This window comes from Marmota monax, unplaced genomic scaffold, assembly GCF_021218885.2.
Source record: "Marmota monax isolate L192 unplaced genomic scaffold, Marmota_monax_Labrador192_F-V1.1 WCK01_AAM20220418_F8-fsc00034, whole genome shotgun sequence".
Lineage (NCBI taxonomy): Eukaryota > Metazoa > Chordata > Mammalia > Rodentia > Sciuridae > Marmota > Marmota monax.
Window position 1 is genome coordinate 459,588 of NW_026693934.1, and position 16,893 is coordinate 476,480.

General features: G+C 34.6%; 1 protein-coding gene and 1 long non-coding RNA gene across 4 annotated transcripts in view; one reads left to right on the top strand and one right to left on the bottom strand.

The window, feature by feature from the left end:
• Arhgap15 (Rho GTPase activating protein 15) overlaps window positions 1–16,893 on the bottom strand; it is a 619,786-nt gene that overhangs the window by 350,609 nt on the left and 252,284 nt on the right. The gene's annotated exons all lie outside the window — the stretch shown is intronic.
• LOC124106150 (uncharacterized) overlaps window positions 1–16,893 on the top strand; it is a 155,850-nt gene that overhangs the window by 56,144 nt on the left and 82,813 nt on the right. The window contains exon 6 of the long non-coding RNA XR_009228557.1: window positions 11,755–11,883. This is a non-coding gene — a long non-coding RNA (uncharacterized LOC124106150). The remainder of the gene's footprint in view (window positions 1–11,754; window positions 11,884–16,893) is intronic.

Genomic DNA, 16,893 nt, shown 5'->3' on the forward strand with positions numbered 1-16,893 from the left:
ATATCCCAAAGAATGAGTTATATTCCAGGATATTTTCCTTTAGGATGAAGTTCATGAAACCATTCAGGGGCCTGGAATTGCCATGGTAAATTAAAGAAAAAAAATTGCTTAAATTCCTTTTACTTTACAGTCTTTGCATAGTGCTTAATTTAAACACCAATATGTTCCTTTTCATCAAATCATACTCTTCTGGTATGTCATAACATCATTAAATAATAGTTTCTGTAATTGCTGTGGCCCAATTGAGTGGGGAACTTAACTTATGAAAACCCATAAAGAGACGATAATATGTTCCTGACTCAAAATGGCCATTAGTTAACACTCCTTGATGTTATTTAAAATGTAGTCATGACCCAGAGAATAGCCTCTGGATGGGTTCATGAGTCTGTTGATACTCTTTATTAAAAAGTTTTAAAACAGTTAAAATGGGAGAAATTTTGGAAAATAAAACAATAAGAATATAACTATCTAGGTTCTTTTCATTGCTCTCAAACATAGATGAATAGCAAACTCAGCAAAACATAAACTGAGTATGTAGTATTATTTCACCTTTGTTTTGATGAGGTCATCAGTACACATCTTTGATTTTTGATAAAAATTTTAAGGGACAAATTAACACAGAAGTTGACAGTGTCTAAGGTGCAGTGTTGAAGATAAAGAGTTCCACAAAATCAATTAATAGAATGTGAGAAAAGCTCATATGTTCCTTGGAACTTTCGTGTTGTGGTTCATATTTTGATTGGGAGTCATTCTCATCTGTCAGTGTAGCCTGCTATGTACCATGTTCTTCAAGACGAACTTGTTATGCTTCTGCCAAAACCATCAGTGGCATCTCATGGGCACATAGTGAACAATGAAACACATTTTGCTCAGCTAATAAGGACCTGAAACACCTGATTTCTGCCTACCTCAGTGGCCTTATGTATTACCATACTCTGCCTTCCTTATTTCATTTCATTCTTTCCATATATATCTTTAGGTTCCTCAAAGATGTCACACTCTCTCCTGCCACAGGGTGTTCCGATGAGATGTTATGGCTGTAATTCTCTCAGACTCTCTTCTCTCTTGTGCTTGCCCACTTATTCTCTTTTCCTAATACATATATATCTTCCTTAGGAGAGCATTTTTTGACCCTCCAGAATAGGTACTGCTAAAAATAGTCTTTAACACTATGTCATGTGCTTTAATATGGCAAGAAGATCTTCTGTAGGTAATCACTTGTGTGCTACCACTGTATGCTGTGTTTTTCTCTCTGAAAACATCGGCAGATTTAATTATTGACTCAATATCCTTCTTCCAAGTTTGAACATCAACACTATGATGTCATGAACTGTGTATTGTTCACCACTGAATTTTTAGTTCTAGGTCAGTGTTAGAAGAGAATCTCAAAAATATCTATTGTCAAAGTAAATGATCACTCTTGAAATTTCTTTCACCTCCTTGCCTGTTAAAAACCTGTTCAAGTCTTCACATTCAAGCTGAAATGCAATCTTTTTATTGACTTTTCTTCTTCAATTTGAAGTCTTCTTTGATATTCTTATAGTTTAATGACCATTCTTTAATAAATTATAAAACTTTTTAATGTCAACAGTATATATTATTAAAATTACTGTATTGTTCACATTATATGCTAAAGGTATGTTGAGCTTTTGTTATTTATGTTTGGTTTTGTTCGCAAATTATGGCTGTTAGATGATCCAATGTCTTTCAGACAAAGTACAGCGATTTTCCATTCTTGTTCTCAATACCATCCTGTCTTCTCGCCTCTCTTCTCCCAGAATGATAATTCTTGACCACTTTACAAACATCTTCTTAAGGATATGATACAGGCAGAACTCCTTTATCTTCACCTTGTCACAAAGTGTAGCAAGGAAACCTACCAATCAGTAAGCTGTTTTATCACTCTCTGAAAATACATTTTACAACCCAATGTGGGATGTGTACAGTCTCCTCAGCTCTACATATAAAAAACACTTCAAAATGTGAAGTACAATTAACACTTCAAAATGTGAAGTACTATATGGTTCATTGTACTTCATAAATCTATTGAAACATGGCTTCTATTACATGGGAAACACCTTCATATTTCCATTTCTGTTGTTTTATCTTTATCATTATTATTATAAAAGTACCATATGAGGTTGGTGTCATGGAGGTAAGGCATTGATAATACAAAGCCAGGTTTCATCTAGAATCATGCTTACACTGTAAACAATTTTTATGGCCTTACTACTTTTCCCATGTAACCACAATTACAGTACTGGATCTGTGGTTTTCAGTCTTTTTATTTTTAATTTTTTCAAACTTTCCAATAAGGAAGAAAGTCACTTTTTACTTTTGTTCTCTCTTGGCTGTCACCACCTCTTGAGTCACCTTGGACATCTTTCCATGCCTCACAGACTAGCATATTTATGGTTGCTTTCATCTTTAAGTATCTATTAGTTTATGCAAAATGGTAATGAGACTGTAGCTTAAAGTTGTAAGGAAGTTAAGTGTTTGTCACAATGGATGAGCAGAGGAGTCCATTTGAAAGCTCTAATTAAGTTGTCATTGTGTATATTGTGTGCTCATTTAGTGATCACTGTATAGATGCATCAGTAATTAATAACCTCATTTTAAAAAGAGGTGGGGTTTTTTGAAAAGCATTAGATAATGTTTGCTGTCTTCCAACCATAGAAGCAGGTTGAACATGACCCCGTTGGGTTCTACCCTCTGGCACATAAGAGTGCCAATATTGACAAAGGTTACTGAGAAGCAATGCTTGCAGAATGGACATACTCAGTGGACTGTTCTTCCTACAAGCAGGCTGACTTTACAGTAACAGCAATTTGAAGTGTTTCTTTCTGTTTTAATTACATTCAAACTGGGAAGACAGTCCTGTGAAATACACCTCTTTTAATGGCCTTCCCCCAAATATCACTTTGTATTTTTTAAGTACCAATTAAGTAATAACATAAAATTTCTTGTAAATTATCTGGAGAGTTTTTCAAGAGATAAATTATGGATAGATTGCATTCTTATTGGTAATATTAATAATGCCTGTCTAGTGGATAAGTCACTATCAGTGATGTAAGTTCCAGTTTAAGGCATAAAATGCAATATTGAATATTTAAATCCCTGGATTATAAAATTTACAATAATCTCAATCTTGTAATCTAGGTAAAAGAAAGAGGATGCTAATTTTAGCTATCTAGATATTTTAGGCTGCTTTAGCTAGTTTCAATTTTTGATTTTTATTTTCACAAACACAAAACTATATAGGACCAGTGACCTATACAAGGAAACATACTTTAAGTAGTCTCTTTTGAAGAAAGTAACTTATTTGGTAACACAAGTGAAAAAGCTATGACATGTCTGGAAACAGATCCACACTTTATTCTATCCTCTCATTTCCTTCCTTTCTGCTCCTCCTTTTCCTAGATACATATTTAATATATTGTCTATATTTTGAAGCATAACTTGAGTTTTTAAGAATATTTATCTATCAAGATTACCATTCTGAGAGGCACGTGTACATGTGTTACTTTAAAAATATATATATATTTTCTTACTGTTTAATGAAAAAATTCTACATAGATAATGATTTTTGTTGAAAACTTGACTGGTCACCCAAAGGTCAGAATCATATTAAAAAGCTATGTGTGCTATACATAATTTTTCCTATACTCCCCAAAAACCAAAACAGTGAAAAACTCTTAGTAGGTTCATTAGTTTTCTATTTATGCTTCATTAATTCCTCATCCCTCTCTACTTGCTGATTTCATAGCATTACTTCAAGCTGCTGAGGCAACCCCACTCACCCAAAGCTATCCAGAATAAATCTCATTTGTCTTCTGTAAGTAGAGAATACATGTAAATTGTACTGGCAGCTACATGGTATATACTACGGAGACATGCTCATTACTTAACTCTGAATTTCTAGTAGCATGCTCATGTAATACAGGTAGAATTTAGCACTAAATAGAACGTAAAGTGTAATAAGTCTACTAACAAAAATATATGTATTGACAAATATACAATGTACAATAATTCTTCCTTAAAACATTACTATACAACTTTCTATTTATATTTTATACATATTTAAAATATAATGTATATGATAGTCATATTTTAATTTTCTTGAAATTATTTGAAAATAATAGCCTCAAAAATTCTGTATAATCTCAGAGAATAAAAATACTTGGAAAAGTATAATTGTGACTTTCCCACATTTTCTCATAAGACCTGCATAAAGTAATGGATAGAAGTTACTTTGGAAACTGATCACTCAGGGCCTGATAAGTTTCTGTGGGCTCCTGTTACCTAATTCATTTCTGTCATCTTTTTTCTGAAGCCAATGGACCTCTATTTTACCCTCAGGAATCTCTTGGATAGCCTGTGTGTTAGTTTCTAATAATACATTCCTGTTTGTGACCTGAAGTACCACAAGAATAACCTTTCCCAGGTTCCAATGACAACATGATAAATGTCTTAGATCCGTGGTAATTATTTTTGAAATGTGAATTAAGGCAATGTTGGCTCATGATTTCTCTTAAAAAAAAAAAAAAAGGAAATATACAATTTCGGTTTACTGTTGTTCTAGAAAAACCCATGGGTCATCTTCGGCTATTCCAAATCTTCCTTTTCTTAGGAAGGAGTATCCTGCTCTGAAAGCAATGGTGGGAATGAAATTCTGTAACTTCTGACAGCCATGTGGTCAAGGGCAGTTGAGCGCCAAGCAATTGTGTTCATGAGGTGGCAGGAAAAGGAACTGGTTGCAGTGTATGATTTTCTTTTGTAACTTTATAATTAGGAGTCAATTGAGTTAAGTGCTTGCTTAATAATTGGCCTCCAGACTGAAGGCAGGCTCCCCAAAACCAGGAAAATAAAAACTGGTATTGTGCTGCCTAGCATGTTTAGAACAGGGTAGAAATCAGATCTCGCCTCACATAATGGCATAAATGTTTCTCTGTGGTTGCATCTAACAAAGGTATCACATGGGTATAAATCAACGAGGGTAACGTATTTCACTACAGTTAATTATCCTGAGTTATCCCAAGAAACTAGGTTTTATTCTGTAATCTGTGAGGAAATCTGCTGTTCCAGTCCTAAATCCTTTTCTCTGCCAGGTGATTATCAACTACATTTTTGTACAGGAGAGAATTAATGCCACATACTGCCTAAGCGGCTTTGAAGGCAAAAAGGCCTGGACCTGTAATAACTTTTGTGCAGGGTATTGATTCAGAGGACGTGAGGGAGCCCATAGTCACAGGGGTTTCCGGGGGCTTTCTAAGCCCTTCTCTACCTTTTATATTCTACCACATTCCACCTCCACTGTGAACTCTCGCATTAACTCTCCACAGGAGACCCCAGGTAACTCTGCACTGGTGTCGCCACAGACTGAGTAAAACCCTAGGTCAAAAGCTGGCCCCACAATGAAATCTGATTTTCAAGCCAGCAACAATCAATACGGCTTTAAAATTTGATAACAAGGAACTTTGGCAGAAAATAATCACGGTTGCTGTAAAAGGCAGAGGCAAATTTTCTTCCAAGTATGTAGTTTGTTCTTTAACTTTAGTTTGGTGCTTTGGTGAGAATATTTAGTTGTCTGTGCATGCATGTGTGTGTGCGTGTGTGTGTGTATGTGTGTCTGTCTTTTCCCTGGGTGCACTTGCAAATATCTATAGGGGGATCTGAAGCCTTTGTTGGAAATAGTAAGCACACTTGGCTGAGGGTTGGGGGTAAAGAGGGAAAAAATGAAGGGAGGGGGAACCAGAGAGCCGGGTAGAGCATATCCTGCTCCATGAATTTATTCAAAAGCATTTCAATCTGCGTGCACATCTTCATCACTTCAGCGATAATTAAATCTCAGCATCACAGGTGATGTCCTCACGCAGTCTTTTTCCCTGGTTCCCACTGGGCCAATGAAGCAGGCCTCCCCGTGAGGCCTGTTAGCACAGATCAGGTGGTAATGTGGAGGGACAGATGAGCTTTAGCTGACAGATGGCAAGATGACCTGGAAAACCTGCCCCCTTTTCTAGGATCAGGCAGCAGCTGACAGGTATTATTTCATAAAATAACGTCTAAAAGGAATCGCCAGGGTCTTCGCATTAATCTGAGGCTGCAACCAGCCATGTAACGTTTATGTCAGAACAAATCTGTCTCTATGCAGGAGAGGGAAAGTGGTTTTTGATGAAGTTGTTCATAAATTTTAATATAATATGCCTGATGGTGTCAGATATAGTCTCATATCTCTTTTATATTTAAAGGCTCTAGTGAAACATAGAAATATTCAATCTTCAACAAGCTACTTTTAAATAACTAAAAAGTTAACCAAGGATACCTTACTGCCTCTCTCCTCCTCTCTCTCTTTTGTATTTTCAATAAAGAACTGGTTCATCTGAGCTCCCAGTTTTTAAATGAAAATGATTTCAATGCCATGGAAAGCTTTTTGCCTGAGGTACCAAACAAAAGGAGTGGTGCTGTTGCAAAGTTGCTTTTATGGAAAACTTGCTTTCTGGAAAGGAGGAAACTTGCCCAAACCCACAAGTAAACAGCAACGGCAGGAAGCCCCTGTCTTCTACATACATAAATAATATTTCTCAACTTCTGGTGGGAAAAAAAAATCAACTACTGACTGGTTGGCAGAGATAACCCTTTCATTAAATGAGCTCTCCAGGCACCTGACATTTGAAGGTTTCAGCCCAAATGAATATGTGGGGAATTCTACCACCTGGATGGGGTTTGGCTTTGTCTGCCCCATGTGTATTTCCCAAAAGAATGGTGTAGCAGGGTACAACCTAAGCCTCTATTTGCATTTTACCTACTAAATAGCAAACTCACTTTAGCTCTAGATGTGCAAACTAATATTTCAGCATCAAACTTTCTAAACCTGCCAGGGAAAATGCTGCCATCTTTCTGTTTATTTGATTGTTAGGAAACAGGGAGAAACATTTATTGTGATTGTGTTTAAAGAAGGAACAGTTTCTCGTCTGTAGACCTTTTTACATTGTAAGATAGATCGCCTCTTTAAGTGCCTTCAAGGATAATCATGAAGTGAATTCATGAGCATAACAGACGCACAAGTAACCTGGAGAGACATGTATTAACAGAGATGGAACCACCTCCATACACCTCATAATCACATTTTCACCTGCCCATCTGGTACAGGTCTGGGCTTATTAATAAATGTACCAGTTATAGAAGCCTGCCATTTTTGTGTTTCAACACATACTGAATATAATCTGTAAAAAAGAATAGTGGCTTTGGAGAAAAAAAAAAGACAAACATAAATATCAAGATGTTTCTTTTAAAAATTTAAATTATGGAGGCCTATGAGACAGTTTCACAGTCTACCTAGAGACTTTTTAAGGACTATGTAGTCTGAAGTACCCTAAATTACTAGTTTGCCAAAACTTTTTTTGGAAGTAAATTCTCTATTTGACATGCCATAAAATGTACTAAAAATTCAAGTGTCTTCATGCAGATATTTATATTTGCATTATAACATAATTTAATTAAACCTTTAAATAGTTAAAAATGGCTCTGGCCTTTGTGAAAATTCTGATTGTTTACTCAATATTAAACATGCAAGCAAATTATAAATAGATCAAGTGAGTATATAATTTAGATCTAATCATCAATCATTGTAGAAATACAATTAACTGTAACCATTAGGATGGTTGCTTGATTACTTTAAAAAGTGAACTGAGGAATCCTGGAATCAGAGATACATTATACCTATCTAAGTCTATAAGTCTATAAGTTTAAAACACACACACACACACACACACACACACACACACACACACACACATATATATATATATATATATATATATATATATATATATATAATATATTTTACTTGCCAACATTTTTGTGTAGGGCTGAAGCCTTTATTTGCATGAGCGTTGAAGCTTGGGGGTTTATACTCTCTTCTACAAATCTATTTATAACTTAATGATTATAATTTCTATTTTTTCTTTCTTTAGAGTAAAAATTCAATAATCCATACAAACTAAACTAAATGCAGATTCCTTCTAGACCTTTTTTTTTCCAGTTTTTCACAGATGTCTTGCCCATACCCAATTTGGAATAATTCCTTATAGCACCGCCTTTATCAAGTCTTCCAAAGCATTCGACTTTGGTTTCCATACAAACAGCATTTTCCTTTCTTTGAGCATTCTTATTTCATCAATTCATATAATATTGAATTAAATTATGTATTGTATACATACAAATAATGTGAATGATTTGAAGGACAAATGAAAAGATTTCTTATTAATACCCCAACCAACACTTAGGCAGAAAATAATACAGGAAGATCAAAAAGTAGACCATCAGCTGTGAGAATTTACACTCTGGTGTAGGCATCAGTACTTGTGACAAAAGTGAGGGGAAAGTACAGCTAAACTTGGAGGCACTTGAGTGAGACCATCTAAGAGATCTTTGGAATATTTGTTTCTATTGTGTGTGCTTTCTCCCACACTTCAAGATAAGGATAGTGGCAAGGATGAACAGCACCAGCTAAGAACCCAATGATTTTCCCACTTTCATGGTAAGAATCAGTGGATTTCCCCCCAAGATTTAATTCTGTATTCTATTATTTTTATTCAATGGTTTCTCACAAAGCCTGGTCCATACATAAAAATTAGTAGTTTATTAGATAGCTCTTTACCTGCTCTGCTTGTACATTTCTTCATTTGTAAAATGTCAAATCCCAGCTTATTTTATGAATTTCATGGATTACTATATGCAAAGGACATAGAAGAGGGCCTGATCCACAGTGTAAAATTAACGTCTGTGTTATCAAAATTATTGCCTCTCAGCTTTTATTTATTTGATTTTTTAAGGGATCCATTCATTAAAGACAACATCTAATAATAAAAAGGAGATTCCTGAGTTGCCACTTACACATCTGGACCAACTATAGCTACCAAACTATAGCTACCTTTTAATAAGCATTAAGAATACTTTCATTCAATATTCATTAATGGTCCTAAATTTCCTTAGTTCAATTATTGAACTTCAACTACTACAAAAATGTGCAATTTTCATGTTATTCCTTTTTATCCCCCCACTCACTGATTGACATTTTCTAAATATTCCTGGTACAAATATTATATCAAATAGCAAAGTAGTAAGATTATTATATATGGCTGGGCCCTGTTATGTATATGCTTTGTTATGTATGTTTTTATTCTGAAATTGATGCCCTCCATAAACAATTTTGTAAGCGATTCTGACCATTTTGAACAAAGAACATCTACATAAGTAGATCACCCTGCATTGTGTGTGTGCATATGAATGTATGTCTGCTATTAACTTTTATTTAGGACATTGCAAAAAATAAAATATAAGAATTTCAGTATATCCCTTAAAGATATTTTCAAGATTTTTCCACCAGAAGACAGACCTATTATTTATTTATACTTTCTTTTCTCAAACCTTGTTTTAGGAAGAACTGATTTTTCTCCAGTTAAGTTGTACTTTCTTTTTTTTCTTTTCATTGGCCATTGCAAGAATTTAATCCCTTTGTTTAAAAAGCACGCTCTAAATTAAAAATTAAAAAAAAACCCTCACTTTTGATATCTGGCTTATTTAACTAGAGCAAAGAGAAAATACAGCATATTCAGTGATATTATTTAGATTTTTAACAGTTATTTTTCTTCCTTGAAAAAAAAACATGGCCATTCTTTGTCCACTTCATAATGTCCTACATAACAACACACAGATGATCTATTGACTGTGTTGGTGGCTGAGTTATTTCAGGCTGATATACACCTTCAGTGGAATTCATCTACATTGATAATGTGAATTACATCATGTGTTTTTGAGGAAACACATTCATTTTTTATGCTTGATCATAAACTGGACTATGACAATGATTAGAGTTAAATACAAACTCTAAGAAGTCCCAAGAAATAATAGAGAAGAAGTATTTATTTATGTAGTTCAAAGCATTAGCACTATGTCCTACTGACAAACATGACAACTGGAGGCTGTGATGGTCCTTTAACTGGTGTTAAGAAATCTGTCTTCTCTGGTTATTTTAATATTAATTCAAAAATTAATTGGAAAATCTAGGTGTCAATATTACCTAAGAAATTCATATATTCTCAACCAATTCTATTTTGCTTGAGTAGTTCTTTTCATTTGGGGCAAATAATTGGCTTTAGATAGGAGAATGATAGGGTACTTCAAAGATGTTCCACCAGCTTGATGTCTCAAAGTTGGGAGGTTATCTTCCAGGCTAGAAGATGATAACAGTGAGTGGTTCATGATTTGGGAAAGGAAACTATTATTGTAATTCCACCTCTGTTAGTACAAAAAAATATGAAGACACATCTTGAATACATTCCAGTAATTTTAGTAATTGGTATGCACTTTGGTGAAATGTCTGCTAGTAGGAGTGTCCAGAAAAAAGCCATTCCATAGTTTATAGAAAAATTATCAAAACGTATGCCTTCACTTATATATTTGACTATCATTTTGATGAAATAAAGTTGTTTTTTTTTTAACTTCAGCATAGCCAAATGATCTTATGTTGAGAAATATAGTCAAGTTGATAGAAAAGACTTCAGTAAACTTTCTTTTGGTTGAAACTTCTCTACCCATCTATTTGGCTTGTTTTCATGGGTTGTGCATATAATCTGATATTCTCAATCATTGTAAATAACTGCACACACACACCTGAAGTGGTCCAGCGTTAGACAGATACTTCTCTACTCTTTGTGCTGTTACAAACATGTGATTGACTTCTGTGAGCTCTATGCTTTTGCTGTGGTTGATATGAAAAACTAAGATTGCTAGATTTCTGAAGTAGTCATCAATTTTACATGGTGAATTTATGAAGTTTCTCTCCAGGTAAAATACAATGATAGCCTATGGCTTCTATCAAATGCTTGACACTATTAGCCTTTGTAAAATGAAACAAAATCTCTTTCTCTACAAAGACATGTCTTTTTCAATTTAAAAAAAAAAAAGATATTAGGGGAGAAGTTTTCTTATGTGAAGAGTGTTGAAGCATGTTTTCATAATGGGATAAGATCTATACAGAAAGGTTAGTTTAATTCTTTTTGGAGGCAGAGACAGCAATGGATGGCCTTTCAAGGGGACTTTGGTTGTGCGTTTCCTCACAAATACATCCAGATGATAGCATACAACAGAAGGACACTTCAAATATGGGTGATTCCTGAATGACGCCAAGAAAAGAGACAGCTATTTTGGAGAATCCAAATCTCTTTTCAAATTTCACTTATGCAGGTGGGTTATATTCCCCTACTATGTACTTAGCAACATTTTTTTTTTAACTCTAAAACACATAGGCCTTTTTGCCTGTGTTAAATTTGTTTCCTTAGCTGGTAAAGCTTTTCCTTTCCATATGGTCAGGATAGCTAATTTAGTTTGTCTCTGAGGTGGCCAACATTATAGTGTGGTATCATAGAATGTAAAAATAAAAGAAGGTATGAAAACCTTATTCTAAAAATGAAATAAAAACAGATGGGACATACGTTTCTAACGTATTTAATTTGCATCGTCTTTTTCTCCTTTTAAAGTTCTTGTGGACCAATCTTGCAAAAAGGCAAAACAAACCCTAAACACTCTAGTTCCATGCCAGCAAGCTGCCAGGCTGATCTTTTTATCTCCATCAACTCCATGAAAAATCAACGAAAAGGAAAAAAAAAATCAACAGGCATGTGTTTAAATGTCCTGAAATTTTTAAAATAAAAAAAAATTAAATAAAATTCTTGCAATGTTTTTCACTTACAGTCAAATGATTTCCAAGTGGAGGAATAGTCATCTGCAAGATTGAATTACCCACAGGAAACCTAATGATGGTTTTTCTCAACCTGACAAGGATGGTACAGACTTTAAAGGGTACCCCAGAGGAGCATTCAGGTAGCTATAAATTTTAGTTTTTTCTCTAATACCTGTCCCTAACTTAGACCTGTTTTAAAGAATTTATCACTTATTCCAAGTCATCTTATAAGTTTGCCCCAGAATCTTGAGTGTGTCATACTTTCCCAGCATACCTTGTTTAGTAACTCACTACATAAATACTCTGTGGTCTAGCACCAGTGGCCAAGTAAGAGTAGCTAGGCCTGTGTGATGTCAAAGCAAATGGATTACAAGGCTTCATAATTTAGGCACACAATTACTGGTTTTGTCTGAACAACTGGCATACGTATTTTTCCCTTACAGATTCTTAAATCAACTTAAAACAAAAATTCAAATCAATTTATGGAAGAATTGCTTTAGAACGATGAGGACCTGTCTCAATATGTACTATGTATCATGAACTATTTTGTATACTTACACATTTGACAGAGTTGCTTTTAACAAAGTACCAAGATAGATGGTTTGAATCTGACATAGGGTTATAGTAGCATACAAATGTAAGAGATTTGCAAATATAATTTGGATTTTAAAATATTTTGATTGTATTAGTAACTTCAAAAATACTTTAGTTATTGATAGGTAGTCTTAATTTTTAATAATGATACATCCAAATAAATGTAATATCATATAGTTCTTAGTTAAATGAGTCAAGATATCTGTTCAATTTTCTTTCCTCAATTTTCTAGAAGCAAGTGAAAATGTTAATAGAGGTGACAATGAAAATTATAAGTTATTTATCATTGAAGGAAAACTTTGATGGCATCATAGGCAGATATTCCAATACTTATGACTTAAAATTGCTCCATTTCAAATATATTCTCTCTTAACAGAATTTTAAAAGATTTTATTGATTACTAGAACAGGGCATTAAACTTGTAGATTGATAAGTTTCCTTAGTAACCTCTGCAACCTTGATATATGCCTAAGTAATAAAATTGGAGAAGAAAAAACCACAGCTGGTGTTAGTAATACTTGATCATTTTGTTTCTCACAGAGCTCAATAGCTTAGTTTGTCTTTCTCAAGTTAGGTTGTTTACCAAACAGATTTTACTTAGTACATTAAAGAACTACTTATAGACTATTGTTTGAATTAGTGGCTTAATCAAATGCTTTTGGAAGAGCATTTTGCATCTGATTCTGCTTTTTCTATGGAAACTCTGAAACCAACAAGGCAAATGAACAGTGTAGAAAAGTCACAGAGGAGAAACAGCCACCAGCACACCTTTAGCCTTGCAGTATCCTCTGAAGTGCCAAAGGCTGTCAGACTTTCTTTTGAAAACACTGGATGAGAAAGATTCTGCTGTTAGTGGGATGTTTCTGTTTTTGTTTTATGTCCCTCTTCCTAAAAAAGGTATGTTGTAGTCCCAACCCCCAGTACCTCAGAATGCTCTCTTACTTGGAAACAGGGTCTTTACAGAGGTAATCGTATTAAAATGAGGTAAATAGGGGAAGCCCAAGCCAATCTGATCTGGTGTCTTTATGAAAAGGGGACATTTGGACACAGAGAAAAATATACCTACAGGGAAGATGATGTTAAGACATATAGGGAGATGTGATAATGAAAGCAGAGGTTTGAGTCATGCAGCTACACAAAAAGGAATGCCCAAAATTGTTAGCAATTCCTCAGAAACTAGAAGAGGCAAAGGAGGACTCTTTCAGGCTTCAGAGGGAGGATAGGCCTGGAAACCTTGATTTGGGACTTCTAGCCTCCTGAATTATGAGGGGAAAAGTTTCTCATGTTTTAAGTCAACCATTTGTGATCTTTTGTTAGAGCAGCCCTAATAAACTAGTGCAAGAACAGAAAGTAGTGCTATGAAGACTAGTACAGGAAGAAAGGAAGGAAGGAAGGAAGGAAGGAAGGAAGGAAGGAAGGAAGGAAGGAAGGAAGGAAGGGAGGGAGGGAAGGAAAGAGTCTCAAGAGAAGTGAACTGCCCAGATGTGAATTGTGAATGTTTTGAAAAATTAGAAAAAAGAAAACAATAAAGGTAGCTAGTGAAAAATAAAATCTAATGTCTGAGTTTGAAAGTCACCTCTTATTTGTACCTCATCACCATCATTTATTGTTAGTATTAATATTGTTAACATTACAGGCATTTTAGATTGTTGCATAGAGGGAAAGAATCAATTGCTAGGAAACACCAGGCTATAGAAATGCAGTTAAGGGCTGCATTGATAGTGATATCAGTTAGTTTCAGGGAAAATCATGAAAGAAAAGAAGAGGATGGTCATAGTCTACAGTGAGAGGTTGTCTATAAATCACTGTGTAAACACCCAGGAACTGCTCACCCAAAGTCAAGAACCAGTCAAGCAGTACAAGCTGTAAAAATGGAAGTATGCAGGAAGTGGAGGATTCCTCCAACATCTGTTGGGGCCATTAAAAATGAAAAGTAAATCCAAACTGGCAATATAAGAGATTTATTTTTCTACATTAACCCTGGCAGGAACTGCCAATTTTTTTTCAATCTTTTGCCACACAAGTACCTTTCAAGGGGCACAAGAATCAGTGCCAACTGCAAAAGCAGCAATAGGTGGAAAAATCAGGATTAAGACAATTTAATATTGATGGCAAGCATCCAATAAGATGAGGGTAAAGAAGGGAATACGAGAAGTCAAAGCTGGTGCAAATGCGTCAACATTTCCCTGGAAAATATAATCGTCTGGGGAGAATATAAATCTGAAGTGCACCTTAAAATCACAGCAGAGCCAAACAACCCTTTGTAGGCATTATCATACTTTGCAAAATAAAAAAAAAATGAATGAAGATATCATTATGTTATAAACTAGACTTGTTTTAAATAAATGCAAACTACCTTCAACAATAATCAGGTGTTTTCACATGATTTCATGCTCTTGAGACACACCATTTCCTGCTCTTGAGACATCATTCCCACAGGAAGCTGCAGCTTCCTTAACACAGAGTAAATGCTTACCTGTTTTTCATGAACATTGTTAAGGGAGGCCAGTTTCTTGAATTGTTCCAAGCTACACTTGTCTTATGAATTAGATAATGTGCTAAATTTTCCAATTTCTCCTCTTCTCTCCTTCCTTGATTTTCAATTCTATTTGCTAACACTGGTGTAAATTTTGCATCCCACATCATGAGCCCACAAATTTGTTAATCTGTAATTGGCATCTTAGAGTTTAAAGATGGAAAGAGATCATTTACTTTAAGGATTTCATTTCATTCATATGCAAGGAAGCAACAGAACAATTTAACCAGGGTGAACATAAATAGTAGTTCTGTATATGGCCATTGGTCATCACGAGCCTTGGATCAAATATTTTTCTATTACTGCTAGATTATGATAATAACATTTTTCAACATATCAAGACAACTTAGTATAATCACCCAAACTGGAAGACTCTTGATGGTGAAAAGTTTGCTAGGACAGTAGGGGTGGAGCAGGATTATGCCTGACAAACTGCATTTATGGTCACCTGTATTGTCAGAATTATACTGACCTCAGAAGAACTTAAGTGAGAATTGAACAAAACAATGCACACAAGAATCCAGTCATCAAATCAGGGATAGTTATTATTATTAGTAGTAATAATTTTCCCATGGTCAGTCCAAATGTTAGGAACAGAGACAGGAAAGGAAACAATAGAGTGCAAATATACTCTCTGCATGGTTACTTTAAACAGAGCAGAGAAAGCAGGAGACTAATAAGAAGCAGAGTACTAACATATCATTATAATATATTAGTACTCTTTATTAATCTACCTAATCTATTTTGTTTACACTACAAGATGCATATTCAATTCTCCAATTAGATTAGAGCTGCTTGAGAGCTATAACCACAGGTCTGATGTATTTATCTTCATTGCTTCCTTCACCATTTTCTTAGTAAAGTGCCTGGTACAACACTAAGCACAAAGTCAGTACTTACAAAAATGGGTGATTTTTGTTATTCTTGCTCTATTCCCCTGCCTATATTGGGTTACAAAAAAAGCATCCAGTTCCTGGTATAATACATATCTGTTTAGTGGATATTGAATATGAACCTTTTTAAAATTTACCTATTTATATGTATTTCCTTCAATTTTTCTTTGAATAAATGCAGACATTCCTTTTTTTCTTAAGCATTTTGCTCTCTAAAGTTGAAACTTGTCTTTGTGTAAGACAAAACCAATAAAGATTCAAATTAGGAAATTTGGTTTGTTTTTCAGGAAACTAAAAGAGAGACTGTATAAACTATGCCAATGAAATTGACTATATACTGGCTATATATATGGTGTATGGAAAAATACCACATTAGTAGTCAGTATGGATCATTTAACTGAATTCCACTGTAGCAATTGATCAGACACAACAGGAAAAATTTATGCCTGAAAGATGATTTCCTCATCGGGTTTGGCACAGACTGAGTTCTCCACCCTCACTACTATTTTCTGTTAGTTCTAAATATGGGAGGCTTTGATACACATAAGACAATCATCTCTCCTTTTAATCAACACATATTTTGAAATTTAAAGTTCTAAAATAAGTCATTGGAGGTGCTCAGGATGGGAAATTTTTAGATTCCCCATTCTGCTAAAAACCCTACTTCATGGTTCTATGATTTTATGTGTACCACCAAATAATGTACCTGTTCCTGTTAATATTTTCATTTCTTCAATTTAATAACTTTATCATTTATCTATAGTACTTCTATATAGTCTACTTTCAATACTTCAGAGATTGATTATTTGGTCTGTGGATATAATTCAAACCTTTAACCTCTCTATTTCCCTCAAGAAATCTGACTTTAGGACATTTCTTCTCTCTGGAGTCTCTGCTAGAGGTGACAGCAGATGGAGAAAGATAAAGCACATAAATCACTGTTTACACTTTTAGAACTGGTAGAGGATGGTGAATAGGAAGATGTTGAGAAGCTAGCTAGAGCTAGCTAAAATGATACTCTAGTGATCTCAGGTTTTCATTGAGTTTTGTTTTGAGAGTACAAATATGCTTTTCCTTAAGGTATTAAAAGTGAGTTTTATAAACTAGTGCTGTTATCAGAAAGAGAA